This window comes from Cheilinus undulatus, linkage group 11 (assembly GCF_018320785.1).
Source record: "Cheilinus undulatus linkage group 11, ASM1832078v1, whole genome shotgun sequence".
In the NCBI taxonomy this organism is placed as follows: Eukaryota; Metazoa; Chordata; class Actinopteri; order Labriformes; family Labridae; genus Cheilinus; species Cheilinus undulatus.
In genome coordinates, this window is record NC_054875.1 from 45,074,085 (window position 1) to 45,091,637 (window position 17,553).

A 17,553-nucleotide genomic window follows, 5' to 3' on the forward strand; every position below is an offset into this window, starting at 1 on the left:
CTCTATAAACTCGCTTCTTCCATCTTCAACATGTTTATTCACACGGTTAAACTGAGGCTTTGGATCTGACCCGGCAGTTCAGTTCCTTATATGGAAATCAGTATATTTTGCCACATCACATATTTGACTCTGTCATCATTGCAGCATGAACCAGCCTCAAAGTCTGAGTCAGAAAGTCAATAGAGCGCGTCACACAGCCATTGACCATCTGCTCCTCTGTAGCTCTGCTCTAACTGAGCCTCCAGGGTGACTACAAGATCTGCTGCATCATCACAAAACGACCTCCTCTAGTAGAGTATTTCACACTTTCACAATGTCAACACGTCTCTACCTGCTCTCCTCTTCAGTGACTTCTAAGTTTGGAGGCAGGGCGACAAGCAGACACATGCGGCAGCATCGTCAGCTTACGAGGAGTAACTGTCATCAGTGAGTTATACACGCTCCGGTTGAATTTAACAAAGAGACGATGAGCGGGTAGATGACGGAGCAGCCTGCGGGGTCCTGACGTCACTCAGCAGGTGGACTATTGTGGGAGATTGTGAAGTTAGGGACCGGCTCGTTAATTTCTGTAACACTGTGTCCTCTGTGTTTAATAGTCACCAGAATTAGTCATGGCTTCAATGACAACATATCAAAGTAGTATTATGGGCATATTTGCAAAAATTCAGCTTATAAAGAGAACTGTTTTTAAGAGTCAATGATAATGTTTTGTTCATGGCAACAGGCTAAACATAATTTTATTTAATATATTTATAATATATTCAGAAAATTCCATCATCTGCAACACTTTGAATCTACAAAATCCAAAACAAAATCCAGACTTTGACTTGGCAGTCCATCAGGACCAGTGCTCCAATGGCTCAATAGTCCCTGCCGCCACTGACTCCTTGATATGAACCCATGGCCAATAACATTTAGTCCAGAAGGGATTCCATGATGCACTAAGATGTCGTGGTAGACGTTCTTGTTCATGATACCATCAATTTTCACTAATTTGCACACACCATTTCCACTCTTGGACCCATATGGTAACAGAATCTCCGCTGTGTTTTTGCATCTGGTATCAAAACATTCTCCAACTTTTCTGCAGACATAAACACGGTAGTAATCAACACTCCAGTGTTTGTGCTCCCTGGTAAATCTGAGGCATTTCTGGTTGTTTGCGGGCCTCAATAATGGCTTCTTAGCAGCTCTTCTCCCCTTTCAGCCTTGTTCTGTCAGTCGCCTGCTTCTGGTAATTCTGGAAACTTTCTCAGACTCTGATCTAGAAGCATTCATCTCTGAGGGTCTTCCTTCTGTCTCTAGTACTTCAAATCTCCCTCGGCTCATTTTCTAAGTACCAGTCTAAAGTGAATTCACCTTTTTAAACCCAGATTTGAGCCGGCTCACTGACCTTCTCTGAGAAGTAAGAAATTATTCAAGCAGAACTTTCAAACACTGAAACTAATATTTCTGTTAAATAGCTATAATTTGATATCGTAATCAAGAAATAATATGCTCTAGTTTTTTTTTGTAAAACTGTATTTGAACATTCATTGAAAACAATAATAATCAAATCCTTTGAACAAGTTAGATCAAGTATGACCCCTGCAAAAGGCCCAAAACGCTCCAATTTTGGAGAAGACGCATCTGCACACCAAATTTCATAAAACTCAGTAAAACTGCGTTTTTGACTGTTTTCTGTAAAAGCGTGAAAGGTGGCGCTATTGAGGCAATTCCTGGGGGCCATTTTTGAAACCTAAAGCAACCTCTCATTTTTCAGAGTTCTAGGTGTGTGCCAATTTTCACGCAAATTGGTGCATGTCTAACAACCCAAAAAGGGGCGAGAGTGGGAACGAAAACAAAACGCCTGCAATAACAATAGGGCTCTCATGCTGTCAGTGCTTGGACACTAGTTATGGTTTTAGCATTAAAAGTATCAGTTTGGCTAAAGAGCATCTACATACTGATGTACTAACCATTACAGAAACATAGAAAATGATTTAGTAATTACCAACTGTGTTAATTTCGGGCAGCTGTGGCATAAACCAAACATTGGGTGGTGGTCTAATAAATTTATACAGCACTCTACTAAGAGGTCACATATTATGCAAAATACCTTTTTCAGGCTTTTCTTAAAAAAACATATGTGCCCCTGGCCTGTCAACAGTCGGAGAATCAGAACCCCCCCCCCGGAAATGTCTTCTGAAACAAGCAGTTCTCAGATTTTCTCCTCATGATGTCACATAGGGAGTTAGCCCCGCCCCCAGGTTTGGTTGGCCATCCCAGCTTGGAAAAAAAGTTCCACCCTCCTCTCCTGATCCTCCTGTCAGCTGGATCAGCAGAGCCACATCTATTAAGCTGCATCCATTTCCTGAGAGGGGTGTGGTCAGGGGCGGAGTCAGACAGCTCATTAACATTTAAAGCTACAGACACAGAAACAGCTCGTTCTGAGCAGGGCTGAAACAGAGGGGCTTTTACCCATGCAACAATCCAATACAGGAGAGATTTTTTTGTAGCAAAATACATCCCAGGCATGTTTTGGGGACCTCTGAGACAAATATGTAACCTTTAAGGACATTTTTCTTGGGAAGGGGAAGGGGTTGATGACTTTGTCCTCAACTTCATGTCAGCTAAAGTTTCATACACACATATATATGTATATATTTATGGTAAAATTCTCTGATTCAAGATCTTGAATTAAAAGTCCTACCTATGTGATTATGGCAAAATTCACTTTATAAAAAATATATATAGCAGAAGCTACAGGAGGTTTTTTCAGTATGGCTGGACACTGTAAGGCTTTCAATTAGCAATGCAGAGATGAGTCTGAAAGTCAGAAACCCTTGCCTCTAAAGGTAGAATATATTTAACTTTAGACATTACCCTTATCAGTAAAGGTGGATGAGGAAAACTAAACGTTAAGCACCAAAAAGAGATGCAGGCAAAGAAGCCACAGTAAAAGATGTTAACTGCTAAGCTAAGCTGGAGCATAAAAGAAAACACTGCAGCTTCAGTGCTGATTTACCATCACACATCAATCAGACAGTACATAGTACGGTGGGTGGGACATTAGGGAGACTGTGGAGAATAACACAGAGCCACAATAAGACCAAAAGGTCAGAGGTTAGATAGCGTTCTTTTTGATCAATAATGTCATCAGTGATCAGTGCAATAAAGATACAGATAGTGGGCTAAATAACAATAATCATGCCAGGACTAATACTGGTGGAGCTCTACTTAGGCTGAGAAGCACCAAATGTTGTAAATGGTGGATGATTTCAAGCGCTGACTGATTCTAGTGACTGTTTCATTCATAGTGTGATGCTAAAATGCACATGCACTACATCCATTTCAAACTTACATCAAATTTCTCTCCTTCAAGGTAAAAACTGAAATCAAGGATGATAGTTACTCTATCAAGGCTGCAGAGTTTAGATTACAAACAAAGCAGCATGTCAAACTGTCTAAGGTCCTGCAAAAACGAGTTTTTGAGTCCAGAGAAATGTCCAAAGATGAAATTTAGCACAGATATTCTCTCTCAAAGTTCAAAGAAACACCAGCTAAAGAAGCTAAGTCCTCAGACAGCTTAACCTGCCAGTCACCCTGAACACAAAGAAGAAAGCATTTCCTACCTGATACAATCAGCTGTTAAAACTCCCTGAGGCGTGTGTGAGATGTCCTCTTACTTGTGTATTCCCTTCTCTTTTTACTCCCCAGCTGCTTCCACCGGTGCTTTTGAGTAGATTAAAAGGAAGTAGGAGGAGTCCCACACTCTATTTAACTCCTTTCAGCCAATAAAAGAGCAGCATTCACCTTCACCTGGCAGGTACACGCTCTCTTCCCTCCCCTGTCCAATCAGCAGCTCCGTCTGGCTTCAGTGTGGCTGCAGAGCAACATGGAGGTATGAGAGACAAGCAGCCCGAGGGCCCGGTGTTGAGCAACATGGCAGACAAGCAGCATGGAGGGGGGAGGAGGAGACAGGGGGGAGGGAGAGGGGGGAGGAAGGGCTGAAGAGAGGAGGAGGAGGGGGGAATCCCACACTGGATTCCTGGAAGCTGAGCGAACTGCAGACTACAGACTGCCTACTTCTTCACAGGGTCAAGACTTTAGAGGATGTGAGTCACTCACAATCCTGCCAACGAGAAGAAGGGGGGTCAGAGAGAGACAATTAGAAGGTGCTCTAAAGATTCAGAGCTTGGTTTTAAAGACTAATGACCTTCTAACATTAAGGAGTTTAAAAGGTAGATGAACCTTTTTGTTTGTAAGTTTGAAATGAAAACTAAAATTTACTGTAAAATTAAATTAACAGCCTGGGAAACTTGTAGTCCATGAGGATTTGCCTTAAAACCCTGAGAATAAGACACTTTAATCCTTATTTGTTCATCTCTGCAGTCAGGTGCATCTTTTAACCTCCTACGTCCCTGCACGCACGGGACAGGACATGAATGAGGACGGTACATTTTGGCTTTCCTACAACACAACCGTCATTTCTGCTATTGGAATTTTTAGATAGTTGTCTGGAATGTCCATAGAAATTTAAATTATTTACATGAGATATTGGGAGAATTTGCTTTAAAACCTCAGAATTCTTCAGGGATATTTTTGGGAATGTATCTTGAAAATTCAAAATCTTAGGGAAATTCTGGGAAATGTTTGAGAGTTTCAGTTTCAGTTTTAAGGGTTAATTGTAAACTGTAAAATTTTTACAGTAATTTGGATGGTTTTTTTGGGGGGGGGGGGTGTTTGGGGGAATTTGGAAATTTAAGCATTTTCAAGGAAATCTATTTGTATTTGTTCAATGGGGGGTGCTTTGAATTTGGAATTATTAAGTATTTTCACAGATATCTGGGAATTTTGTTTAACATTTTTTAATTTTGAGAATATAATTGTGTTTTTTATGTTTGAAATTTCAAGAATTTTTATGCAAAGGTGGGATCTGAGATGTTTGAGGAAATTAGTTTGGAAATATTCAGGCATGTTTCTTGTTAATTTGGGAAACGCATTTGTATTTTTGAATTGTATACTAGTTTCCAGGGGGAATTTACTTTGAATATTTTAAGGTATTTCCACAGAATTTGGGACGTTTATTTTTTTGATTTCAAAATCTGACAGTGAGTTTTGTGTGTGAAGTTTCTGGGATTTTGATTGGATGTTTGGAAGAATTTTCCCTAAATTTTACAGAATCTGAGGGAATGTACTCGTACATTTTTGGACATTTGCTTTGAGATTTTAGGGAAAATTTGTGCTTAAATTTTCAGGAATTTTCATAAGTAATTTCATGTAAATTTAAGGAAACGTTTGTATATGATGGAGAGTTTTATCAAAAGTTTTGGGGGAAATCTGCAGTTAAAATCTTTGGGTATTTTTATGGAATTTGGGGTGTTTGGGGAAATTTGTTTGGAAATATCCAAGCATTTTTCTTGCAATTCTGGGAAATATATTTGTAATTTCTGTTTATTTTTTCTTTTAAGTTTTTTGTGATGGAATTTGCTTTGTATTTTTTTAAGGTTTTTTTCACAGAAATGAGGGAAATGTATTTGTTGAATGAATTTAGTGTGTGGGGGTCCTTTGAAATTTCCAAATTTTTATAGAAATTTCTGGGAATTTTTTTTTAGCTTTTTGGGGGAATATTCTGTTAATTTCATGGAATCTTGGGGAATATCTTTGTACATTTTCTAGCATTTGCTTTCAGATTTTAGTGGAGAATTTGCTTTGGATTTTTTTGTTGTTGTTGTTTGGAGAGATGCTTTGATTTATTTGAGGTATTTTGACAGAAATTGAATCAATTTAATTTAATTTAATAAATCTTACAATTATTTGTTAATTTGTGGAATTTGATGTTTTATTTGATTGTGTTTCTGGTCCTTTGAAGTTAACAGAATCTTTATGGAAGTTTGAAGGAATTAGTTTGAATGTTTGAATGTTTGGGGAAAGTTTATTTGTACATTTTTGGGCATTTACGTCGAGATTTTAAGGAGAATTTGCTTTGGACTTCTTGGGGAAATTGAGGTTGAGGTAGTTTGGGCATCTGATCAGGATGCCTCCTGGTTCCTGTGGAGGTCTTCCAGGTGCATCCAACTGGAAGGAGACCCTGAGGTAGACCCAAGACTTCATGGAGGGATTATATATCTCATCTTTCCTGGGAACGCCACAGAATCCCCCAGGGAAGAGCAGGAAAATGTTGCTGGAGAAAGAGAGATGTTTGTTGGACTTGCTTGGCTGGTTGAAATCTGCTTTGAAATGTTGGGACGTTTTCTTGTAGATTTTAAGAAACTGACAGGGAACTTTTGGGATGTTTTTGTTGGAATGTTGAGGCCTAATGACAAAGTTTCACTGAAAAATATGAGGAATATTCAGAGAAACTTTGGGGTTCTTTTTATGGGGAAATTTTGAAATAAAGTCGTAAATTTTAGGTAGTTTCTTTATTATTGTAGGGAATTTGTGCTAATCTTGGGCATCATTGTTGGTTAAACGTAATTCCTGTTCCTACTTACCCCAAATTAGGTGGATAAACTAAAAATACATTCCAGACTAAGGCTCAGGTCTCAGGAGGTTCTAGTGGTGGGTCAAATATCAGCTCAACATGCTGAGATGTACTGGAACATTTACATGCAGCCATCACATATAACATGTGACCTGATGCCTTTGAAAATTCACCACATTCATTTTTATGGCAAGCAGCTGCTTCACTCTAATTTCTATCTACAGATTTTATAAATAGAGATGTAGATATCTGTAGACATCTCTGCACAGAGGTCACGATCCTCGCTATGTTTAATGCTCTGGTAAATTTGTAGACTGAGCTGGATTGACCAGTAACACATCAGGAGGATTTGATGTTTTCAGGTAAAACACTCCATGTTAGAAACAAATGGGTGGATCTTGTGTTGCACTGATAAACTATCTCCCACATACAGTGTTTTGTTGATTATTATGATCATTTCGTCTCTGTATGTGGGCTAATGGCTTAACAGTCCAGTTGTGCCAATTTGCCCATGTCTGACCCAGGTCCAAGGCCGGCCTGCAGCCCCATTCCCCCATCTCTCTCCCCACTCTCTCATTCCTGTTTGACCATCCTCCACGCTGAATAAACAATATTTTGTTTCTACACAGATTTCTCCATAAAATGCAGCTAACAATCCTTTCTATATTTAAAAGAAATACATGAACACAAGCCCATTGTCTGCTTGGCACGTGTCTCTCACCTGTTTGGATACAGGCTCATCCTGCTCAGAGGTCTGCAGCAAGCTGCTGCTGCTGCTGCACAAAGCCATTATATTGAAGACAGACCACATAATTTTACAATGCCTCCCTCTGGATGCACGCTGCATCATGGGATGAACTTGGAGGTTTGCAGCAAGGTTCTGCAACATAGATGTCAACTGCTTCTATATCACATCATTGCAGACTGGCTAGTGCAGACACATGAGTGCAGTCTGCAGCAGGCTGCTGCCACACATCGATTTGATCACGTAGACATTACATATATCTGTTAAACAATCACATAACATGAAATGTAGCTGATCTGGGAATACTGATACACAACAGTAGCAAATTTAAATATTATCACATTTAAAGCACACTTGTTGCTTTAAAGCAAAAAGGGGCTTTAGTGATATAAAACACTCACTGGATTTTGTCCCCATCACTTAAAGCAGTGGTTCTCAACTGTTGGGTGGGGACACAAAAACGCTAACTACGGAAGCCTTAAGTGGACATACAGTAACTTCATACACGTTTACTGGTTTTTACCTATGCTTACAAGTAATTTTTCTTAAGATTTCTTCACATTTCTCTCAATTTTGTTAGGAAATTTAGCTGGTTTACCCAAAATAACAAGGAAATTCTTTCAGAAATGACCAAACATCTATGCTATCTGGAAAAAATTCAGTAAAATAAGACATATGCATGAAAATCCTTCAGTAATGATGTGCTTTCTAACGTGTTTGTTTTGTCAATTTAGAGTCCAAACATCAACATTTTTGGAGTCTTTTTATGTCTTCATGGTGTAATGGTAGCCAGGAATATTGATTAACCAGTGACTACTGATTAACCAAAATTCATGGAATGAATAAAGATTTATTTTCTGAAAATTGTGTCCTGATTTCTCTTAAAGAGGAGACGGTTGGTCCTGATGCCTGAGCAGTTGGGAACCAGTGACTTAAAGCATGTCAGGAAGTCATCACTGGAGAAAATATCAAGTAAAACCAGTTTCAGAGTTCATCTGTGCACTACACTTAAAATTTAGAACAGAAAAATGTTGACATATCCTAAAATTTTTTAATGGCCCTTATTGCTTATTTTGTGCATGCTTTTATTGAGCCTGATAATTATTTAAAATGCAGCATTTTTAATAAACTCAGGACTGAAACAGTGTAGACATTCAAGTTTACCTCTGTGTATAAACATGCAGGCAAAATTTCCTTATTAAATCCTAAAACCTTTAAGATTACTTCTGTCAGTTCATAAGCTTTTAATTGAAGTTAATTTTTTTTCCTCTCCATAAGACCCTTTATAACCAACAATCGGCAAAGGATATTTTTATTTCATTAATAGATTGAATGAAATGATTTCTGAACAGAAAAATTCTTGTCTTAACCACCACCAAACTCAGGGTTCTCCTCCTACAAAGTGAAAACAGAAATAGGGGCGCCGGTGGTCGAGTGGTTGGGGCGCGCACCATGTACACAGGCGGCCGGGTTCAAATCCGGCCTGTGGCACCATTTCCTGCATGTCTCTCCCCGCTCTCTTCCCTGTTTCCGATTCGATCCACTGTCCTCCTATCTCTGATGAAGGCACGAAAAAGCTCAAAAATAAATCTTAAAAAAAAAAAAAAAAACGAATTAAAGGATGACAGTAAACGATAGTAGTTTAGTCACAGAGATAGAATTACAAGCAAATCAGCATGTAAAGCTGATGCTTCCATGCAAAAACAACTTTAACAGTCCTGTTTTAAGTGTCTTTAAAGCCAAAGAAAATGAATAAATGCTCATCGCATGCAGACCAAGTTGCAGATTATTTTCTCATGACTTTTAGTTCATCATCTTTAAACTATTTCTGCTTCTTTTAATGATTTGCTAAATGCTTGCAGTGCTGCACGGACTCCTCGGGGATGATCAGACCTCAGCCCTGTGGTGGCCCTGAGAGACTTTGACCCCCATCAGTGTCACGTTAACAGTGAGTCAGTCTAATCCTAAACACATGACGGCTGAGCAGAGGGGCCAGCCTTATCTTAACTCTTCACTCAAGAAGCCTGGGAACTTTAATGTAAACGCTCCACTTAGTTTTAGTTTTATCCTCCACATGGTTGAAATAAGAGGAGATGCAGTTAGAGAAGAGGGCTGGAGAAGGTCATGTGACAGCATCACCTCAGGGTTTGACAAATTAGCAGAATTCTTATGTAATCTAATTTGCAGATTAATCAATAAATTAAGAGAAATAATCCTAAATCTCAGCCTTACTGTCTCAACTACAGAAAAAGATGGACAAAGAAACACAGTGAGCCCTTAGCACATGACCAGCACGATGTTTCATATTTCATATTTGATTTAATGCTGTCATATTTGTTGCATTTTGGGCACGGAGATGGAAGGGATCAGATGGATTTTTAATACGTGGGATAAAAAGAAGAAAAGACAGTTATCTTAGTTTGGAGGAGAGGGAGAGAGGAGAGTTGGACACAGAAAGAGGTGGCAGTTGGAAAAGGAGCGCTTGAGCCTGAGCTGCTCACATACATGGGACATGACCTAGCTGCTAGGCCGTCTGCGCCCCTTAGAGGCTAAAATGACTCCTGTTTCTTTAAAAATATTCAAGTTATTCAACCGTGGGCCCTGGGGCCAGGACAGGTCCCTAAAGACATTTTTAGTGGCCTTTTGAGTGGACTACTAATCATATTTGTACGATTTTGTGTCACGTTAATTCCCTAATTTATTTGTCCCACATATTTCTGTCTAGCACAGTGGTTCTCAACCTTGGGGTCGGGACCCCTTTTGGGGCCGCGAGACACTGAGAGAAGGTCACCATGGCTTTAAAAAAAACTAAGAATAATTTTTAGATTACACTGTTGCCACTTTACACCAATTTTACCGAGTGTTAATTCTCTTTCATCACTTTTTAACACCAATTTTGCCTTTTTTAGAACATTTTTGCCACTTGAAACCCATTTTGTCCATTTCATACCTTTTCTGTCACTTTTTTCTGTCTATTTTTGCCACTTCTAAACCAATTCTTGCCACTCTCTGCCTATTGTTGCCTCTGTTGACCCATTATTGCCTCTATCAACCACTTTTTACACCCATTTTTGCCAATTTTAATCACAGTTAACACATTTTTGCCAGTTTATATCAAATTTTCATCCTATTCTACCTAATTTACACCATTTTTTCCACTTAAAAGCCATTTTAGCAACTTTTTAATCCCCCTTTAAACTTTTTGTGCCCATTTTTGCCACTTTAACCCATTTTTGGTTATTTTTTGCCACTTCTAACCCAAATTAATTCTTTAAAAATCTAATTTCCACACCTCTTCCAATTTTTTTTGCCATTATTAACCAATTTTAGTAATTATGTTTTTAACAAAAGTTATTTTCATTTCAAGTCTATTTACTACACAACTGAATAAATAAAAATATTTGTTCTTTGATAGGAGAGGTTATTATTCAGGTCAAATATAAAATATGGCTCTCACAGGTTAACTTCGCAATGGACCATGGTTTTCCTGACCTTCATGGGCCCCCAGTTTACCTGGGTCCCAGAAACCTCCCCCTTTATCCCCTCTAATGGACAGCCTAGTCTGCACTATTCCTAAATGTGCATGGCTGTGTTCAGCCACCTTCAGGTACAGCGGGGGTCCCTGGTCTCTGGCTCCTTTATTTTGGGGGGTGCGGGCTGAAAAGGTTGAGAACCACTGGTCTAGAGAATAAAACCGGGCGTACACTTTGCAATTCTTAGCCAATTCAGACACGAATTTTGAGTCTCATGGCTAACTTGGAAGTCGGCCAACTTTCAGCCTGGTAGGGCGTTGTGTACATGGGGACACGATGTCCAGCCAGCCGCTCCTGAGTGCTGGGATGGATTCCTGGCATGTTTGATATTTTGGCTGTATGACTGCAAACACTCCCACAATAAAGCGGAGCCGTTGAGAATATCTGATGTACTGTCTTCGACTAAAATAAGCTAGCAGGAATCAGGCCCGCCAGCAGATATGCAGCTGAATATTTATTACTCTTTCACTGCTAGTTGTGTTAGCCTGTAATATTTATGTGTAAGAGAGATCTGATAGCTGGTTTTGTTTTCGTTTGTGATAGAAACACAGGCCTAATTGTAAGGAATCTTATAAATTTCCATTTTTTTATGCAGATGATTCTCAACAAAATGTTTCAATGAAGCCAAATGACAACAATCGGTTTAGCCTTGCCACTGAAGCCATGCTACGCCCCACACTTTAAGAAAACAACCCAAGTGTACTTGTTATTACAGCAGAACAGGATAAAACAAATTATATGGATGCATGTTCACTCAGAGTTTCTTTACATCAAACTTTATGCCACAAGTTTAATCCCAGGCACCCACAGACAACAGCTTCACTCCCACCTTTAGGGGTCAGTTACAACCACATCTCTGAGACATCTCTGCGGAGGAAGTACCAAAATATTGAGACATTCCAGTAAAGGAAGTCAAATGTGTCCCCACTTGAATAGATTCACATAATGCTGTTGATTACAGATCACACACAAGCGTTAGTCTGCTCACACTGACACAGTTGATCAGGTCTGTTATCTCTATCATGAGCTACGTGCTGTTCAGTAAAGACCAGACAATGAGCTTTAGGTAAATTCACAAACGTGACCGTGTGAGACATTCACCAGGCTTATCTAAGGTATGAAATCACAGGTTTAGATCAGCGGCTACGTCATGACTCCGAGTCATAAAGAAAGAGAAAGAATCAGTCGTTACTCATCATGCTCTTCCTGCTAAACACGTAGAAAAACCTCGAATTTAGACAGACAGAAAGTAAAAGTGCTCTGAGCAGATTCCTTTAAAATTAAGAAGGGGGTTTTTGTAACACAGAGTCCTTGTTGTAATATCTATCCTGGGTATGACTGACACTAGGGGGGAGTTCAGATTATAGGTCACAGGAAGTTTAAATAAACTCTTGTGCAATATCTGCTGTGGCTCCAGACGAGCCGTCTCATGTCTGGGAAAATATCCTACAATGATGTCATGATGGAGTGCACAACATGGGATGATGTTGGACCTGCTGAGCGGAAGAACTTGTGATGTTTTAAGAACTTAAGCAATACTAAAGGCAAAATGTTAGTATTCCTACTACTCTGCCAATTTGATTTTCTGGTTCTTCCGTTTTCCTTCAGTTACAAGATTAAATCTTTCTAGCAGCCCTTTAAAGGGGAAGTGCGCTGCCTCACCAGCTCTGTGAGCTGAGTGAAGACTGGGTGCATGTTGCTGTGTGAAAGCTGTAGCATGTGTCTGTTACAGCTGTGCAGTCACAGCTTTCATACCAGGTGCGTACTGTCACAGCCTGTCTATCTTTAGTTTTACCCCAATAAATCTCCTTATAGGAGACTTGATTTAAAGAAAGCCTAACTAAGGCTGGATAAATTCAGAATAAAAGCATTTGAGCACAGTTTCACCCCATAAATGCCAAGCTGGAAGTGTAACTGGATTGTGCTCATCATTCCGGTGACACTTTCTGCTGACGCAGCAACTGATAGCTCCAGCAACAATTTTTAAGAGCACAACCTTGTTACAATATGGCTTTTTTGAATTAAGGAATATTTTCAACCAAAAAAAACACCACTATAAATCAGCATTACCATATTAAACAGCAGGGCAACATTTGTGTTTCGTGGATGAATATCACAAATTTAGAGAGAATTGACAGATGTTTGGAATCTAAAATGGCATGACGCTACCAGCCACAAACTTCTGCACACTCCCAAAATGCTTTGTGTGCATCTCACATCTGATTGCAGTGCAAAGCTGGGAAGAAACCGCACTTTTAAAACAGCTTTTCTCCTTCGATATGTGTAATTTACTCATGAAACAATAATAGTGGTTTACTTATTAGAACCACAATATCAAGTTTTAATTGAAAAAAACTAAACGATTCAAAAAAGCGCGTAAGCAACAGGAGAGTGGAGCCGCACTCGTCTTTGATGCTTTCAGCGGGGTTGTACTATTAGACCGCCATGTTTTGGCCGCTGGATTGAGGGAGAGCTAAAGTCAGCATCATGGATGCTCGGCTAATATAAAGGAACTGCATTGTTCCACACCAGACAACCCCGAAGATGCAGGGGGCCAACATGTAAAGAAAGCTTACGTGACGGAGGTGAAGAGACCCCTAATGATTTATACATCAGGCTAGTTTTGGATTGAGTCATTACCTTCTAAGAAGTGGTTCTAAAAAAGTTTGGTAAATACTGATTCAAAAGTATCAAAAAGTACCAAAAACTGAACAAAGAATGAAGATCTTAATTCAGAGAGTGTATTCTAAACTGAGTAAGTATGGACTATGTAACCCAAGCTCTGAAGCTCTGTCAGTCTAATGAATTAAGATATTTTGATTCTTTCTGTAGAAGCAGTGGTCATGTGATTGACCAGTACTTTGAAAAGCATGACTTAAGGCCAGCTCAGACTACACAATTTTTTGGGTTGTTCCCGACAGCACCATGTCAGACTATGCAACAAAAATCTTGTCCCATCTTGGCTAACAACCTGGCCAAACTACAAGAGTGATCCTGACCGCTCACCGTATGCTGACGTCACCACTGTCTCCACGACTGAGTGCGAGTTCACAGGTTGACGGGGGCGGGTCAAAGAGTGTCAGTCACTCTAGAGGTCTTTTCCTAGTAAACAAGGAAAATAAGACACAATTATGGGTTGGATTAGCAGTTTTGGATGTCTCAAGAGGAGGACAATATGGACTGGCTCTCCTGCAGATAAAACTTAAAGTATGCATGTAATAAGGTAAATAAAATAAAATTTACACATTAGTTTTAGGGAATAACAGGAGATCAAAAGTGGTAAATCTTGTAAATGATGATGCAAAGATAAGGATCAAATGCCCTCCTGTTGGTAGACGTCAGGTCAGGGTGTCAAACTAGACGATGATGTCAGAAAATCTGACATACTAGTCTTGTTGAATCGTGGTCATGGGGCACCTTGGACGCACCATTGATTATATCACACAAGACCGTTAGTCGTTCCCGACTCTCTAAATCAGGCCTGGGTTTTGACAATGAGCTGCGACGTTGCAGTCCTGCTTAAATCTGACTGAATTTGTGTAGTCTGAGCTGGCCTGTACATGACTGAGGCTGTTAAAAGTCTTGGTGCCTGTGTTGCGATGCCTCGGAGAGACTAAACAAGGTAAGGGTTAGAATATCACAGTGATGGAGCGTTTTCATCTGATTAAACTATAAGATTAAAAATATAGGAACCTGAAGAAACACCTGCCAGAAAATGAGCAAACAACAAATTCTGTAGAAAACTGCTTTTCTTCAGAAATCATAAAGTGGAATTTTCAAAAATGCAGACGCCAGTTCTTATTTTAGCACTTTCTTATTTTGTCACAGTCATTCCCCTTATTACCCACATATGCCCTTCCTGCATCACAACTATCAGCCATAATAATAATAATAATAATGGACCAATCTGTTGGCGAAAAGCCTTTTTACACCAACTGTATAACACCTCAGAATATTAAAATGGCTCTGTAGATAAAGCACGTACTTGTCTACAGTCTTTTACTGAGGGGGACCAGACTAAATCCAGTTGTTGACATATGAATTTATCTTAATGAGTACGTTATCTTATTATAGTGCATTATATGGATACAGGGAGCACATTGTCTTACATGATTTATTGTGAAAATTTGAAACAGAGAGGTCTTGTGCCACCAACTAAATGGCTGCTGTGGTTTCCTTTTCCCACTAGATATCACTGTTTCCTGAAAATTAAACACCCACATTCCTGTCTTTTTACACTTGACTGAAAAGAAAAAACTAAAAACAAACTTCAAATAAACAAGTTTTGTGCTGATTTATAATGTCTACTTACAACAAATTTGTATTCTGTTCCTCTCCACATAGGCAAAAATGTAATGCAACTGCTAGGTGTCTTTGCAAAAATGAACAATAAAACACATTTTCATCGCATAAATTAACAACAGAGTCTCCCCCCCCCCCCCAAAAAAAAAGTGGAGATGCATTACTCAGCATCTGAAATATATGTGTTTTATTTTTGGTAATAAGAGGGAAATACTTTTAGTTTAATATGGCTACATAAGAGGAAAAGTTCTGAACAAAGTTGACAGATGGTCAAAGCTCATAAATACTTTGCCCAGATTAATTAGAATGCAGCAACATATGTTAATTCATGGCAGCGCTGTAAGAAAAGTATGGAGCTCACTTCTGCCAAATAAAAAGAAGCCATGTGAAAGTAAGGCAATTCTTGAAAATAAAAAATCCTAAGTCGTAATTATGAGATAAAAATTCGAAATTATGAGTAAAAAAGTCACAAAGATGAGACATAAAAAGTCCAAATTATGAGTTAAAAAGCCACAATTATGGTTTAAAAAGTCCAAATTATAGAGAAAAATCCATAGCTATGAGATAAAATTTATGAGAAAAAAAATTATAATTATAAAAAACATAAATATAGATATAGATAAACATTATCATACTTCTGACTTTTATCTCATAATTTTGAGTTTTATTATCCCATAAATATGACTTTTTACCTCATGATTTCTACTTTTTATCTCATAATTTTAAATTTTTATGTCATAATTTTAACTTTTTATCTCATAATTTTGACTTAGGGTTCTTTTTTTTTAAATTGCCTAATTTCCACATTATTCTTTTTTAAGTGGCGGAAATGGGCTTTCAGAGAAAAGAGCTGACTGAATTCATCCTCCAGTCACACTGATATATTGTTACGTGCTCTAATCTTTTTCACAAAAAGGGGGGAAACATGAAATAAAGACAAAAGACAAAAAAAAAAAAAAAAACTGAGTAACCTCGGTTTAACTACCTACAACCCAATAAGCAACACAAAGCATATCTGTGTCACATCCAGTGTTTATTTAAGAGTATATGTTTTAGGCTATGTAATGTATTTTATGCTGTGCAGGTAAAAATACACCTGTTGGTACTCAAAACAGCTTGATTTCTTCCGAGGGGAAACTGAGAACCAAAACAGGACAAACTAGCATCTTTTTCTTTTAAGACTGCTGGTGAAGGGCGCGGATGGATATCTGAAGTGAATTATCACAGCAGTGATGTTAAATTGCCATAAAAGGCTATAGCTGTTATCTGAAGGCAGTTGTTAAACCCACAGTCTTACACCTGTCTGCATTAGCCAACAGGTTCATCTCAGGTGAACTCTGACTCACGGTCTTGTCGCGACAGGAAAACGTTGATTTGTGATAAAAACTAGTGTCAACACGTTTTCTGCTTGCACATTTACTCTATTGCCTCAGCTGTTTTTCGTAATGTTTGTGTTACTCACCTGAGCAGACACGGGCTCGAGTCTTCCAGACAGTTACTTTGGGCTAACGGGAGGCGTAGTGATACAGCAAATGAGGGCCAACTTTTATCAACTACAGCTAACGTGATGGCGATGTATCCTTCCGCGATTTAGCTTTCCCGTTAGCTTGTTAGCTAGCTTGAATGAACAGTAAGTCACTGTATGCAGTTGAACTTTAATTTTAATAACATTTGCACTGTTGAATAGACGTAAAGAATAACTAAAACTATGAACAACTTAAACATATTTAAATTATAAAGGTTATAAAGGGTATGATGTAGTCCATATCTATCTATCTATCTATCTATCTATCTATATAGACATATACTTTATGGATAAAAGTATTTGGCCGTCTGACCACACCAACAGAGACTGTAATGATGTTGTATTTAAATACATGTACTTCATAATGGCTTTTATTATGTATTATAGACTTTGTTTGTAAATGTAGACTGTTGGCTATGTGCTTATTTTTACACACCTGTGGCGACACGTCTGTTTGAAACACCTGAATTGAATAATCAACAGGTGTGGCCACATATTTTTGTCCATATAGTGTACTAAAACACCTATAGATTGACCCAAGAAAGAAACGGTAACAGGCCTATATTGCTACACAAATGTAGATTTCCATGTGGGTTTGTCTGTAGATATGCAGTTTCTCTCGTTAATATAGCAGTTTTTGGCTCCTGCCTTTAAATCAAACAATACCTAACTCACTGATTTCTAAAACATGGCTAGAGACTGAAGCTAGCTGAAACATGCAAGCAACTGTTTATACTTTTTTAAGTGAATTGTCTGCATGTTATTTGATGGACTCGCATGATGAGTACTCAAAGTGAAGCTTATGTCCAATAGGGGGCGCTATGTCAATGTAATTGAAGCATGTACTTGTGTTATTGGTCAATGCTCTTATTGAGCCACAAGGTGGCAGACAACAACAACAACAGCTGTAGAACAGCTGCAGCCTTTCATGCATCTATTTATCTATCTATCTATCTATCTGTCTATTACGGTGGAACATCTC

The 17,553-nt window shown here is 38.7% G+C and overlaps 1 protein-coding gene across 5 annotated transcripts in view; it reads right to left on the reverse strand.

Moving 5' to 3' along the window:
• Positions 1 to 16,596, reverse strand: part of lima1a (LIM domain and actin binding 1a) — a 60,113-nt gene extending 43,517 nt beyond the window's left edge. The window contains exons 1-2 of one of the 5 annotated variants that reach the window (XM_041798882.1): positions 16,509 to 16,596; positions 13,751 to 13,846 (exon numbers count right to left, since the gene is read on the reverse strand). The gene's annotated coding sequence lies outside the window, so the exon portion shown is untranslated. Of the gene's footprint in view, positions 1 to 3,614; positions 3,771 to 3,795; positions 3,819 to 13,750; positions 13,847 to 16,508 lie in introns of those variants that run through there. The other 4 variants (XM_041798884.1, XM_041798886.1, XM_041798881.1 and 1 more) reach the window with 4 other exon arrangements.
• Positions 16,597 to 17,553: the final 957 nt, after the last annotated feature.